Below are 15,811 nucleotides of genomic sequence, written 5' to 3'. Positions count from 1 at the left end.
TTATTGCCATTTTTCAAAGAGGGAAACCGAGGCTTGGAGGAGGCTCAGACTAGCCTAAGGTCACACAGAGCGCGTGGCCTCTTACTACCCAGCTTGGTGTCGCAGCCTGCAGAGCAGGGAAGACCTCACGTGATGTCATGACCCTGCTTCTTTGCGATGCCCCCTCCCCATCCCCTCCACCCCTCCAGCTGGCCTCCCCGCCCAACTCCGAGATTCCTCAGCTGAGAGCGATCCAAGGGGTGGGCACCTCCCACAGGAGGTCTCAGAAACCACTGTGCGGACCTGAGACCGACCCCGTACCAACATGCAGTGTTTTTCCTTCTCTTGGAGAGCAGAGAGATGAATAGCTTCGACCACTGACTCTGTTTTCAACCAAGTTGCTTGCAAGCAACAGGTGTCTCTTTCCAGGAAGATGGCTGATGTCTGCAACAGGAGATGAGACCCCAAAAGGCTCACAACTTCCCTGCTAAAAGTTTCTTCTGGTTTAGAAATCACCTTGGGGGTTTTAAGGGGTAAGACAGGAATAAAGACACAGACCTACTGGAGAACGGACTTGAGGATATGGGGAGGGGGAAGGGTGAGCTGTGACAGGGCGAGAGAGAGGCATGGACATATATACACTAACAAACGTAAGGTAGATAGCTAGTGGGAAGCAGCTGCATGGCACAGGGATATCGGCTCGGTGCTTTGTGACCACCTCGAGGGGTGGGATAGGGAGGGTGGGAGGGAGGGAGACGCAAGAGGGAAGAGATATGGGAACATATGTATATGTATAACTGATTCACTTTGTTATAAAGCAGAAACTAACACACCATTGTAAAGCAATTATACCCCAATAAAGATGTTAAAAAAAAAAATGGATCCATGAGAGAATGCGGTGAAACTTGCCGCCGGAGTTTCCGATGAGTTAAAGGAGCTGGGATTTCATGTCATTCTGGTCCCACCATTTCTCCCCTGAGGGGAGCAATATACGAGATCAGACCAGCTCCCTGCACTTGGAATGTGCACTTGACAGATGGGAGTCCCGCTGGCTCAGGGGCCCAGAACCTACCAGACTCTTATCGAGTTGGTGCAGGTAAAGCACTTGGTGCCTAGCACCTAGCAGACTGAAAGTAAATGTAAGCCATTATTATTATTATTCACAGTATTCATAACAGCAGTCAGGGGGCAGGAGTCCAGTAAGTCAGGTAGTAATTCTTCCGTTTGATAGAGAGAATAAAAGGAGAATAAAACTTTTCTGGCCTCTGGGTCTCTCGGTGTCCTGAAACTTGCATCTCATTCCATTTAAAAAGAACAGCAGTAACAACAAAACGGAACAAGGCCCTCCTGCCCAGAGAAAGAGGCCTCCCTGACCTGGGCAGTTTCTAAAACAGAGGCCCAGGGAGAAAACAGCCCAGAGGCGGGCCATGGCACCAACCCCCGCTTCACAAACCAGCCGTTTTACTGGCTGTGAAATGTCATGGGCCCCTGGGCTCCAGGCATGGAGCCCATAGTTGGGGCCTGCAGTGCTGGGGGCCGTGGCAGCCTGTGTTTGAACCTCATGGGATGTGACGGGCGCAGGGAGCAGAGGGTCTGGACTCAGGAAATATCATCGCTGAGCCTGGGGCACTTGGTCAGGTGTCAAGAGAGGCCTGAGCTGATAAGCCTTTCCTGGGGACCCCATCAGCATCTCCTCTGGCTTTGAGGGGAAGTGGCTACACCCCCATGAAGAGATCAAAGCCATATCCCTCTCTCTCCTGCCCTTGGTCTACTCTTGTCTCCCCCAGAAGTAGTCTGGAAGAGAGACCCTGAGGGAGCAGGGGGTGCAGTGTCTACTCCAGGCTTTTGTACACAGGCCCCTTCTCACACCTGCACCCACCACTCAGTATCTGATGGTGGGGCATGAGCAGGCTGGGACAGCCTTGTTCTAAATCATAGGGTCACGGACAGGAGGCTGGGCCACAAAGCAATGGCAACAACAGTCATTAGAGCTATGCTCACAAAGCACTTATTATGTCCTGGGCACCAGACCTCAGTATCTCTTTTAATGCTCCCAATAACCCTATGAGGGAGGGGTGACAACCCCATTTTACAGATGAGAAAATCGAGTCTTCAGAGAGCTAAAACAATTTGTCCCAATCATCATAGTTTGAAAGAAGCAGAAGCAGAATTTGAAGCCAGCTGTGTGTGATCCCATCCTTAACCACCGCACTGCCCAGGCTTTATAAAATGGAAAATGGGAAATATTTAGTTTTCTTTTTAATGAATAGAACCATTCCTCAGGCTTTTTTTTTTTTTTTTTTTTTTTTTTTACAGATTCCAAAGTTCCTCCACCCATTAATGTACTCAATCCTATGAGAAGGGCTGAGAAATTGCCTTCCCATTTTAGTGATGAGGAACTGAAGCCCAGGAAGGCAGAATGACTCACCCTGACGGGCAGCCAGGAACCCTGGGCTCCTGCCTCCTCTCCCTAGAAGGCTGGGTTAGAGGAGGCTGCGTGTCTGGGAGAAGCTATCGGGGTGCTGCTGACAGAATAATGATTATCATACACTCATTTCCTGAAGTATCCTTCCCCTCTTTGCAGAGATTGCAGTTCGGTCATTAATAAGGGCCGCGTACCCTAGTATTCCATCTCCACCTCCAGTTTTGGAGCTCCCTCCCTCTGCTGCAGTTTAACCAAGTTATTTATTAACTGCTATGTGCCCAGAAGGTATTTATATCAAATGCGCATTTGGAAATTCAGCTGCATTTGAAGTGTGGGTAACAAGCTGATGACCTGCTTGGGGACCAGGTAGTATCTGAGAAACCTGCTCTGGCAGAACACACTTTTGCCTGACCCTGAATGTATAGAACCGCAACATGCTACCTTGAGAGTGGAAGCCTTGTAGGAGGCAGGGGATTGGCAGATGTGAGTATTGTCATTCCCATTCTTAAAACCTTTCAGTGGTTCCCCACCATCTATCCAGACTTCTCATTCCTTCTATCCATCCATCCTTCCTTCCATCCATCCATCCATCCATCTTAATTCACTGATTATTCAATTAATGAATTATTCATTAATTCATTTAATGAAAGCTTACCTTATCCTCCTCTAATTTCCTATTTTCCAGAGCACTTACATTTTAATACACTCAGTTATCCATCTATCTATCTATCTATCATCTGTCTCTATATATCATCTATTATCATTATTATTTATTGCCTTTCAATAAACCAACATTTTCCCCTGCCCCTCTAGGATAAAAGATCCACAGGGCAAGAATCTTGGTTTTATTTACTGGTATTCTAAGTGCCAGTAGGCACTTAATAAACATTTGTTAAGCGAGTAAATGAACATAGGTATAACATTAAGAAGATACAAATTTATAGGAATTAAGATAATACTGGAAACTTCAAAGTATATAAAGAAATGCCATTGTCTAGACCCCTACAGGCAATATTTCCTTCCATATGCCTTTAGTGCTTCTTATGAGGAAAAGTTTGAGATCACAGGCCAATAGGAGGAATTCAAGCACCTTACCTGGCATTCTGAACTCTCCAACATCTGACCCTCATCTTTCTCTCCTAACACTATTCAACAGATCATCCAGTTATTTGGAATTGCTCACACTTTCCAAACACACTTTGAGCTACTTTTCCATACCTCAGTGCCTTTGCACCTACTCTTTCCCCTGCTGGAATCTCTTTTATCCTCTTGTCCATCTGGAAAACATTCTGCACACTATTTGGGACTAGGTTCAGATTACTCCTCCTTTTGGAAGTCTTCCTAGTCTTTGTTCTTCCCATTCAGGGCAAAATTAGACTCACCCTCTACCCCTTGTGACTCCCTCTACGGGAGAATATTTCACATGGTGAATTTGCTTATTTCTCTCTGTCTCCTTCATGATATGGGAGCTCCTTGGACCAGAAACTAATTCCTAAGTACCTAAGATGGAGTGGTAATTGGAGAATTATTGGACTAATAATTGTATGTAGAATTATTATAATGATAATGACGATAAATTATTCAGTACCTATCAGTTACTTTTCTAAGTGCTTCAGCTTTCAAACTTCATAATAACCCTGTGAGGTAGGAACTATTATTTTCCTCATTTATAGACGAGGAAACAGATGCAGAGAGATTATGGTAATTTACCCAAGATTATACCTTAATAACTGATGGAACCAGAACTAGAACCTGGGCAAGCTGACTTTGGAGCCCCTGGGCTGAATGTCTCTGTGACATTGAGAAGACTTTGCACATGTCTGCGTCTCAGCTTCCCCATCCGTGCAGTGAATTGTTAGGGTGAGATAATATTTATGAACTCTTTCATTGAGGAACCTCTTTTGTTTGTCTTCTATCCAGAGATGATGCTCCATACAGCAATCTCCTCCTTGTAGAAATATAATTGGAACCCCATAGAACTGGGAGAGGAGGGTACCAGCAAGCTTTTGTTTCTAGGACAGTTTTGGTCTGGAAGGATGAGCAGGGAGAGGGGTGACACTTGAAAATATCAGAGACTCTATCTGGACTGTTATATTGCACTGTTTTTCTTCAGTTCTTTTCTTCTCATCCTTCCCATGGCTTCCCTATAGAGGGAATATACTTTCCCATTGACTTTGGACTTAGCCATGTGACTTACTTTGGCCAATAGAATATAGGTGGAAATAATCGTGTGCTAGTTCCAAGGTAAGATTTTTAGAGCCATGGCAAGTTCCTGCCAGCATTCTTGAGCTTCTGTTCTACATGAGAGAACCTGAGACCTGAGGTCCTAGAATAAAGATGTGTGGGACAGACCCGATGCCTACTAAAGCTTGGAGCCCAGCTGCACCCAACTTAACCCAGCCAAAATCAACTGAACTGTAGCTGACTTACAGATCTGTGAGTATGAAATACATATTTGGTATTGTGAGTCACTGGGAATTTGGGGATGTTTGTTATACAGCCTTAGTAGAGTGGAAACCTGACCAATATATAGAGTAAGCACCAGACCAGTGTGAGTGTAGCATCCTTGTTGAATTATATTGTCCTTCATCATATAGAGGTCTAACATTAAAGTCAAATTAACAATGACCCTTGAGCAAACAGATAACACTCAAACTTTCCAAATTCCCCCAATCCTTGCTATGCAGCATCTTGGGGAGGAAGACTTTGATGGACCAGATACCTGGTACCTGGCCCAGTATAGTGGCCCTCCTTTGTCCTAGCTGTCATATAGCTAGTGAAGTTTCATTTCCTCTGTTAATCAAACATGCCTCCAAATAAAGTGCTTGGTCATAGCTTTCTAGAAGAAAGGATCTGAATTGGCAAGGCCTGTCCCCTCTGTGGCTTTTAGCGTATTTAATCTAGAGCTAGGACTTCCATGGTTTGATACAGAGCATGGAGGAGTCTGGTTTGGACTATTTGAAATTTTAGGCAGAGAGGGAAGACGTCTCAGAAGAAAAGTTGATGTGTCCTCTCCTTCCAGCTCCCTGAATCTGTCATATGGGTGTGGGTGGGATCAGTGGTGTGTTTAGAGGGAGATGGAAATGGTGGGAGGGAACTTGGAAAGTTTCTCTAATTTTGGAGCCTACAATCTTTATGACAGTCTTTCTTTCGGATTCAGGCTTGGTTTGGGCATTGCCTAACTCCCATGATTTGGCACATGCCAATAAAATCTCGTAAGATCTAGCTGGCCTGTTTTCTTCATTCTCATGTCCCAATTCTAAGACCCCAGGGCCATGACTACAGTGGTGAATGGGTCCGGATGGTTTATGATACTCAGACATGTTGTCTCATCGGTCCCTGCATTAGTTTCCTATTGCTGCTGTAATAAATGTGCACACACTTAGTGACTGAAAACAACACATATTTATTCTCCCAAAGTTCTGGAGATCAGAGGTCTGAAATCAGCTTCTCCGGGCTAAAGTCAAGGTGTCAGCAGGGCTGGCTCCTTCTGGAGGATCTGAGGGAGAATACGTTCCATTGCCTTCTTCAGCTTCTAGGGGCCACTTGCTTTCCTTGGTTTACGGCCCGTTCCTCTCATCACTCTATCCTTTAGCGTTCATGATCACATTTACTACTGACTCTGATCCTTCTGCCTCCCTTGTGATTACGTTGGGTCTACCTGGATAACCCAGGGTAATTGTCCCATCTTAAGATCTGCAAAGTCCCTTTTATCGTACAAGGTAATATAGTCACACTTTCCAGGGATTTGGACATGGACATCTTGGAGGGGTAATTATTCTGCTACCCTGACGTTTCCTCCATGGCAGGGAAACCAGATATTATTACCTAGTTATTCCCATTTTACAGTTGAGGAAACTGAGAGCAGTAGATTACAGATCCAGGACCAGACCCCAGACTTCTGACTCCTACTCTAAGCTATTCTTCTCCGTCTCCTCCTCTCCTCCTCCTCCCCCTCCCTTCCCCCTCCCCTGCCACCTCCTCCTCCTCCTCCTCCTTCTTCTTCTCTTCCTCCTCCTCCTCCTCCTCCTCCTTCTTCTTCTTCTACTTCTTCTTCTTCAATAATACTAATATTCATTGAATGTTTGTGATGTGCCCAGCGCTCTTCTAAGCTGCTGTATATCTGTCATGCACTGTTATTACTCCCATTTTACAGAAGAGAATAATGAGGTTTAGGGAATTTGGGAAACTTGTGCAATGTCACATAGCCATTACGTAGTGAAGTTGGGATTCAAACCCAGGTCTCCTACTATGAAAACCCATGTGTAGCAGAGGCTGTTGGTGCCTTACCCTGACCCTCTTTGCCAGGCCAGTACACCCATCTGCTGCTGTGTGTTGACTGCTAATAGCTCACAGCTGCCCTCTTCTCCTGAGAATTGCCCTTGGCCTCTAGGAGCCATTTCATGAAGAAATGCCTGGAAGATGACACCCTCTCCCTGGGGTACCCCTAGGAAATAACTGATTGTGTAAAAGTACACCGTGCTGACCCTCTTTTCTCTAGGTGGGACAACTCTGTGGTGTCATTCATGCTCCAGAACTTCCCATGGGGTTAGGCTGAAGCTAGACTTTAGCTGAGCCTACATCTTCATTTCGCTTCCTCCTCACCCCCAACCTGTTTTAGTCACTCCCAGTTTTCTCCTGAGAGCTCTCTCTCAATAAATCGTTTACATGGCAATTCCCACTCCAGGCTCTCCTTGTAGGGAACCCAACCTACGACATGGCCTCAGTTAGGGTTTGTTCAAGGAAGCAGAGCAAATAAGAGTGCTAAAGAATACAGGATTTGTTATAGGGATTTAACCTTAATGCAATTTGGGGGGCTGGTTAAACAGTCTACAGAGGGTTGTGGCCTCTGCCTCTGGTGCTAATCCTGAAGTCAGTTGGGCAGGCAGTTGGGACAGAAAGATGGATGGGCAGTGGGAAAAACAATGACTTCTGAAAGAATAAGCCAGAACCCACAGTGATGAACTGGAACTCGTGTGTATCTCTTGCCATCTCCAAGCTTGCAGAAGAAGCCGACACACTTCACCCTGGAGCTGCACAGCACCCAACCTGGGGTCTGGAGAGCCTGGAGGACTTGTAGCAGGGCTGCTGAGGGCCCAGGAGCTGCCCCACCCAACGTGGTGAGCCATGTGTGAGAACAACCATGCCTAATCCCACTGTGAACTTCTGAACGCAAACATGGCTGCTGCTTCACTTCTGTCTTCCAAATGCCAAGCAAATTTCTCTGCTGCCAACAAAACTTAGAACCTTAAAGGGAAAGGGATTCTGAGAGATGCAGTTCCAGGTTAGTTAAGTTGACCTAGTAAAAACCACCATGGATTACCCATAGCAGCTCGGCACATTTACATATTCTTTTAACCATATTTAACTTCCAAGTTAATATCCTAGTAAAATCATGCTTCCACCTCACATAATCCCTGGTACTATTGAAAGCACAGTAACCTTCTTCCCCAAAATGGATACAAAATCTCTTTATTCATCTTTGGGAGATGTTTATACCTTTTCTAGCTCAGTCAAACTCCTTATTAGGTATCCCATCATTTAAATGCTGAATGATCAGTTAGCTCCTGTTAACACATCTTATGTTAGATAATAGAGGAATGAGGGAGGGAGAAAAAGGAATCCATTAACATGTACATTAATATTTTCACATAAAATCAGGAAAAAATACTCAAATCTGTTACCTTCCTCATTTCCTCCACTGGTCATATATGTGATTGTAGTTGATATTTATAATTTTCTTCTTCCGCTAACCACTTCATAATCCATTTGCCCTCAGCAATAAACTTGGCCTTGGTGTAACTCAAAGGTTTATTCTTTAAGGGTCTGGGATACCAGCTGTTCTACCTATAATGGGTGGTTGTGTTTTTTTATTGAATTTCAACACAGAATATGGGAATATTAAGAAATACCTCAGGGGATCTCTTGAATTCAGTGTATCTTCCTGTTTATCCGCATTGTATAGCAGCAACCCTTGCTATTCAGGATTAATCACTCTAGCCAGTATGGAGACTCATTTCTACACCCACTGGTTCATTGGCATGGAGAGCCCAAAGTGGGCAGACAGCAATCTCAACTCCAGTTTAATGGGACTGTTGTTGTGTCTCCTGACATTCCTCCTTTGGGAACTAAGACCTCTAGACCAACAGAACCTAAAGTCATGGGGACAGAAAGCAAACATTTTGCTAGTGGATTACACAGGATAATAGTGAGAGGAGCCACATGCATTTCCACCCTGGACCTGGGAATCTTGGCTATGAAGTGAATAACGCTGTATATTGGTTGTTGATTTTAGAGCGTCAGCTGCTTCTTGGAGGATATTGCCCCAGGCCTGCAAGATGTTGTCACAAGACTGATGCCATAACCAAGCCTTCAAAAGGCCATTCTGCCATTTTGTCAGACCAGCTGCTTCAGGGTGATGGAGATCATGGTAAGGCTAGTGAATTAACTGAACATGGGCCCATTGCCACAATTTACTTACTATAAATGATTTGAAGCAAAGCTGTGTGGATGCTTTGATGGTGATCAAGGTTTTCTGTAACTCCACAGATGGTGGTTTTGGCAAAAGCCCTGTGGGATGGGGAGCCAAATCCATATCGAAAATAAGGGTCTGGATAAGTAAAAGAGAGCAAACACGGTGCGACATTGGGGGTGCGGTGTTGGACCCTGCAGTTGGTCCTTGGGACTTAGCAGTGACTGTGGCCAGGTCAGCCTTGATGAGTGAAAGTCTAATTTGCTGAGCCCATGCATAACCTCCATCCCTCCCACCATGGCCATTTTGTTCATGAGCCCATTGGGCAGTGATAAGGAGGTCTTGGGAAAGAGTTTGACTGAAATCCACAAAATGGATCATTTTACTCATCTAGTTATTAAGGTCCTCCTTTATTGAGGCCACTCTCTGATGAGTGTGTACATAGGACACAGATACATTCACCCAATCTTCCAATTTGGAAAGTTTTAGCATATAGCTCTTCTCAAGACCTCACTTCAGCAATTTTCCAATTATGTTCCTTCCAAGTGCCTGACTCATGCAGCCAAATTGTTAGCCACAGCCCATGAATCAATGTAGATCCATACCTGCGACCGTGTCTCCTCCCAGGCTCAGTGAACAATCAGGCTCCCTGCTCAAAGCTCTGCCACTGGGAGGATTTTCCTTCATCACAGTCCCGAAGAGTGGGGCTATGGTGACGCAGCTGCCCCTTTGTGGGTAGTGTCAGCCTATGCTGTAGAACCCTCTGTAAACCAGAACCATTTTCTTCTGCCTCAGTTAACTTGTCAGGGAATTCCACAGGAGGCCACATGTGTGGATTGAGAGACAGGAAGTGTTGCAACCTGAGAAGGGAGGGGGCGTTTGGAGTATTTCCTCAGGTGACTTCCTTGTGTCTTTCTGACCTACTTGAGCTGATTTTGTATATGCCACTCCTATCTTATGATGAAATGGCTTCCACAAGTGCCTAATTTTATGGTTTGGTTGCTCAGACAACACCCAGTACATGATGGGCAGCTCAGAAGGCATGGTAACTTGGTGGTCCACGATCAGGCTTTCCTTACAAGTTTCAGCAGCAGCACAGAAGCCATGTCTCAGAAGAAGAAGAATTATCTCCAGACAGTGGCATAGCTTTTCTCCAGAATCTCGAGTCTGTTCTGCGATTCGCCTAGGGGGCCTGCCTAAGTCTCCATACAGCATCGCTATCTACCTCAGACCCTTCAGGCATCATCAGATCTTCTGCGTCGCACAGCCCAGCTGGCAGAGCAGCTTGCAGGGCAGCGTGCACATGTTGGGGGCGGATGAGCAGGTCTTGCATGATAAATCCACTTCAGCATTCCAGTACCCCTAAGCCTTTGGATACCTTCCTCTGCAATCTAGCAGGCAAGTGCTGGCATCAGAACTTCACTTAGTGTAGGCCACCTTTGTATCCAGGTCTTAGTCACGCAACCAAGCACTATTAAAATCAGTCCCAGCTGACTGAGCTAATGCATTGAATCCAGAATCTCTGCTTAATGCATCCAGGTCAACGAATTTGGCCAGATCCAACACTACATTTTTTTTTTTTTTCTCTGATCCAGCATACTTAGGGTTCATTCCCAGAACTACAGAAAAGGGGATGCTGGGAAATGTAGTTGTAGCTTAACAAAGTTGACATAGTACAAAGCATTGCGGATACCTTGCCTTACTTTTATCATGTTGCCTCTTTTCAATCTCCAGACAAAAATACTTCTTGATTTCCCCTGAAGTGGAATGTGTGTCTTTTTAGAACTACAAGGGTAAGTGCAATAATATTTACGTCCCAGGTTGAAACCCAAGGTCACGGGTGCTCCCTTTTAAGCCTTGGAGTCACACTCATTCTCTACTGAGGGTCCCTGTCTCTTTGTAATAGTAGCTACCCACCTCCAGCCTGCCATCAGCACTTAACTCACATCATCTTACCTATTTCTGACAACCTTAGGATAAATGATTATCCCCATTTCACAGATGTGGAGACTGAAGACAAGGGAGTAAGGCTGTACAACTGGCAAGGGATAGAACTGGAATTCAGACTCAGTTTCCTGCCTCTGTAGCCAGGGCATACTGTGGGGAATCATCTCCCTCTCTCTTTTCCCTGCTTGGGCTAATATTTGTACCAGGTTACTGGTGATGGATCAGATATGGAATCCCAGAACTACAGACTGTCCTCACTAGACAGAGTCCTAAAGATCACTTGAGAGTTGAGGAAATCGAAGCCCAAAAAGGTCAGGCAATTTGTCCAAGGCAACCCAGTGGGTCATTAACAGGGCTTGGGCACAAGGTGACGGCCAGGGATGTACCTATGGGGGTGTAAGAATTAAATGGTTGAATGTTTGCCATTCCAAACATGCCTGATCCACCTCAGCCTTTTTTTTTTTTTTGGCACTACGCGGGCCTCTCACTGTTGTGGCCTCTCCCGTTGCGGAGCACAGGCTCCGGACGCGCAGGCTCAGCGGCCATGGCTCACGGGCCCAGCCGCTCCGCGGCATCTTCCCAGACCGGGACATGAACCCGTGTCCCCTGCATCGGCAGGCGGACTCTCAACCACTGCGCCACCAGGGAAGCCGCACATCAGCCTTTGACCAAGGCAGTGTCTGTTCAGGAAATCACATACTTTTTCCTGTTGTCCCCTCTGGTCCAGCTTGGCTATACCCAAGCTTCATCAGTTGGTTACTTGATTGGCCCCAGATCCTCAGACAGAGTCCCCGTTTGCTGGTCCCCAGATGCCCCTTGGATTTCTTCAGCCTCTTTTGGTGCAAAGGGAGCCGGGAATCTCTCTTCTTGATCTGTTCTAGGAGCAGGGCAAGGGATTTCATGGAGCTAGATGACCTATTCCTTGAGGACTGGCCTGATTGGTGTGCTCAAATAAAAAGACACACTCAACATCGTCTTATTTTGAGCTCATGCAGGCCCAGCTAGCGTGAAAACTCCTGTTCAGGGGCTGACATCTACAATTTAGTGGTGACATTCTCTAGGGCAACCAGCAAAAGTGGCATTTCCTTGACATGTGGTCCATTCAACTCTCTATCCTCACTCAGAGCCTGAGGAAATAGCAGACATCGGACAAGGAAGGCTTAGGCGGTATTTACGCATCCATTCAACAAATATCACTGAGCACCCTCCGTGGACCGGTGCAGCTGGAGGGGCTGGGTAATGTCAGTGACAAAACAAATAATACCTTGCTCTGTGGAGTTATAGTCTAGTGTGGAAAGACAGGCAATTAAATAAAAACAATAAATAGCTAAATTACATAGTGTAGTAAAGGTAATAGGTGATATGGGAAAAGGAAAAGTAGAGAGTAAGAGGAAACAAGAGTGGGAGGAAAGTTGCAGAATTACAGGGGATGGTGAGGGAGGGTCTCAAGGGGAAGGTGAGATTTGAACAAAGACTTGTAGGGAGTGATGGAATCGGCCCTGTGATGTCTAGGGAGAAGCATACCAGGCAGAGGGAACAGCCAGTGCAAAGGCCCTGGGGCAGGGGGATGCTGGTGTATTCCAGGAACAACAAGGAAGCCACGGTGGCTGGACCAGAGGGAAGGGGGAGAGACAGGGGAGAGGAGGTCAGAGAGATGGGAGAGTGGGGGCAGAGGAGCGACGGGCTAACTAAATTATATAGCATAATAACTTATGTTTCTAAAGGGGGGAAGAGAGGGGGCTGCTGCAGTAATCAGGTGAGAGATGATGGAAGCTCAGACCAGGGTGGATGCAGGGGTAGGGGTGAATGGCCATCAGATCTGTGAAGATATTTTGAAGGTGGAGCTGATAGAATTTGCTCATGGTTAGATGTGGAGTGTGAGAGGAAGAGAGAGTCAAAGAGGACAATAGGCTTCTGAGCAACAAGATGGAAAGGATGTAAAGCAGAACTTTCTGACTGGTTCTGCCACTAACTGGCTGGGATACCTTGGGCAAGCGAGTTACTTAACATCTCTGTGCTTTAGTTTCCTTAACTGTAAATTTGAAAGAATAACAGTCCCAACTTCCTAAGGGTATTATGAGATCTGACCTGGTACATAGTAAGTGCTCAATAAATATTAACTCTCATAATTATTATTATTGCTGTTGTTATTGGCATCGAATCTAGACTAGGAGTCAGCAAAGTACAGCCTGAGGGACCTGTTCTGGTAAATAAAGAATTATTGGGTCACAGCCGCACCTGTTCGCTTACACATTGTCTGTGGCTGCTTTCCTGCTCCCAGGTCAGAGCTGAACAGTTGCAACGCTGTATGATTGCAAAGCCAGAAATACTTACTTCCTGGCTCTTTACAGAAAGTTTGCTCACCTCTGTTCTAGACCAAAATGGCTCTTTTTTCAAAGCGTGTTTCAGTAAAGATTCCTCATGCTCTTTCTGAGGTGACAGGACAGGGGTGGGGGTGGAGTTGATGACCTTTGTGTCCCTCTCCATCCCTGACACTCTGAGACCTTCCTTCCAGGCCTGTGGCTAGTCTGAAGCTGGCTCTGGGAGAGATGCTGGGGGCCATGCACCCCTTCCTTCCCGAGCATGGTGCTCGTAGTAACCACCTGCCCATCACAGTGCCCGGGGGACACGATGCTATAGAAAAACACAGCTGAGCGGAGGGATTAATAGCTGATGGAGTGTGTGGCCCTGGAGAGTCAGATCCTGACCTGCCAGCAGCTGAGGCGGGTACCTCCACCCATCCCTGCCTCCCTGCCACCTTTCTGGGCTCTGCAGGGCCTCTCTGGGCAAAGCTACCATTGGCAACCGTCTTGGAAAGAAGACAGACCAGCTTGGGAGGTGTCTGGCCAGGGTTTGATACAGCTGCGCCCCTCACTGGCTGTGTGACCTGGGGCAAGACACCTAGCCTCTCTGAGCCTAGCTTCTCTCATGTGGAAAAGATGGATGGTTTTTATGTTTGGTCCCCAGTGGAAACTCATTTTCTCAGGGACCTTGGCTGCCTTGTCTGACCTAACATCAGGGCCGAATCACGGTGCTCGGCACACGGCAGGTGCTCAGAAAACGTTTGCCGAGGGAAAAAAAGGGTGCAGAACCCACAGAGTGTGGGTGTCCAAACCATGGCCATTTATGATAATAATTTTGCTATAGATTGTAGGGTTCTCTGAAGCCCAGTGTCTCTACCTGCAGGGGCAGGTGCAAGTTCCAGGACACAGGTGGGGCTGTACCAACTGCAGGAGGAAGGAGAGGGCCCGCAGAGGCACAGGTATGTTCGGATTCCTGCTTGAAGGTGGATGAGAGAGTGAGGACCATGGGCAGCTCTGACACATAGAGAGACAGGTGAGAGATGAAAAGACAGACGGAAAGATAGATTGACGGATAAATAAATAGAAGATGGGAGAAAAGGCAGACAGGCAGGTTGCCAGGCAGGCAGATAAATGGGTGGGTAAGTGACGGCTGGTGCCCTGTGCACCCAGCCCCTCCTCCTTCCTCCTCTGCCGTCACCCACTCCTAGTCCTGAGGGGTGCCGGGGTCAAAGGGAAATTTCCGTGGGCAGCAGGGCCACATTGCCTGTGTCTGCCTTTATGGGCAGACGCTGAGCAAGGGGTGCGTCAGTACAGAGAGAGGCAGAGGGGCTGGAGAGCGCGGACCGGAGGTAGGGATTGTGGGTTTGAGCCTCAGCTCTCTGCTTCCTGACCCTGTGACTTGACCAGGCCTGTGCTTCTCCTCTGGACCTGAGAGCCTCCTGTGGACCAAGGCCACGATGAGAGGTGGCAGCGGGGATGTCTCCGAGATCGGGAGGTTTGTGGCGATGATCACTCTCAGGTACCCGGGCACCCATCTGACAGCGACTGGGGGAGCTGAGTGACAAGATGCAGAGCCGTAATGAAGGGAGGACGGTTGGCATCTGCTCGTCCATCTGTGTGTGGATCTGTCATCTCCTTCCGGGCAGGCGCTTAACAATGAACCTGGGAGGGATCGAAGTCACAGTCGTTGGCTTGTCAGCCAGACTGCCCGCCTCCAGGGGCTGCCGGTGGAGCTCAGTTCCCTTGCTTCACGGCGATAGGCCCAGCCACTGGGCACAGAGCACACGTCGCTGTCCCCCAATCTCACAATCACCCCACAAATTTATCTTGATATCCAGAGGCAGATCAGCCATGTAATTTGCAGAACCCAGTGCAAAATGAAAACGCAGAGACTCTTGTTAAAAAATTGTCAAGAATTTCAAGACAGCGACAGCACATCTGTAAACCAAGGCCCTACTGTGTGCCTGCAGAGCCGGGCCTGTCTGGGGCACTCGGTCCCTGACTGTGTGGTGGTCGGGGGAGGGAATTGTTAAAGACAGGGGCTGCTAAGCTGGGAAGTCCTCAGTCTATGCCCATTCTACCACTTACTGGTCCCTTAATCTCTCTGTGCCTCAGTTTCCTCATCTGTAAAATGGGAGTAATAACGGCACCTAAGCCTTAGACTTGTGGCGTGAAATGAATGAATATGGCTAATCTGCTGGGCACTGTGCCTGGCACTCGATAAACATCAGTTACTGTTATTATCCTGCTGACCAAGCTGCAGAGCTAGGAGGTGACCGAGTCCAGAATTGGAACCAGGATGGTCTAGATCAAAGTCTCCTTCCCCAGCCCAGCGTTGTGCATTGGCCTTTCCCACACCCTGCGGTCCCAGGGATGGGCAGGCATTTGCTTTGTCTCTAGAGGTGCTCACGGCTTGTCATCACCTGCTGACCCTGGCTCTGAGCACCCCCTACTCCACCCCTTGAGTCCCACAGAGCCTCTTCCTGATTTCCTCCTCCTCTCTTCCTTCCCCACGAAAGTGCCCTTGACATTCGCTCTCACTGGTCTCACCTGAGTCTGAAGGCATGGGCTGAAGAGGGGGAGTATCTGGGAGACGTGAGGGATACACAGGGTGTCCTCAGAGGCAGGGGTGAGTAGAGGAGGGCCACTTGAGACAGGGGTGGTTTTGCAGCCCCCTGGGTATTA

At 47.4% G+C, this 15,811-nt stretch overlaps 1 long non-coding RNA gene across 1 annotated transcript; it reads left to right on the top strand.

Annotated features, from left to right (window-relative positions):
- The first annotated feature begins 3,465 nt into the window (after positions 1–3,465).
- On the top strand, positions 3,466–15,401 carry LOC114897757. The gene is made up of 6 exons (XR_003794260.1): positions 3,466–4,840; positions 7,404–7,524; positions 8,700–8,834; positions 10,611–10,669; positions 14,010–14,085; positions 14,534–15,401. It is a non-coding gene; the product is annotated as an uncharacterized LOC114897757 (long non-coding RNA).
- Positions 15,402–15,811: the final 410 nt, after the last annotated feature.

Source organism: Monodon monoceros, unplaced genomic scaffold (assembly GCF_005190385.1).
Source record: "Monodon monoceros isolate NGI ecotype Baffin Bay Population unplaced genomic scaffold, NGI_Narwhal_1 Super_Scaffold_18, whole genome shotgun sequence".
NCBI classification, from domain to species: Eukaryota; Metazoa; Chordata; class Mammalia; order Artiodactyla; family Monodontidae; genus Monodon; species Monodon monoceros.
The sequence above is the reverse complement of the archived record's forward strand: the minus strand, read 5'-3'. Positions and strand labels throughout refer to the sequence as shown.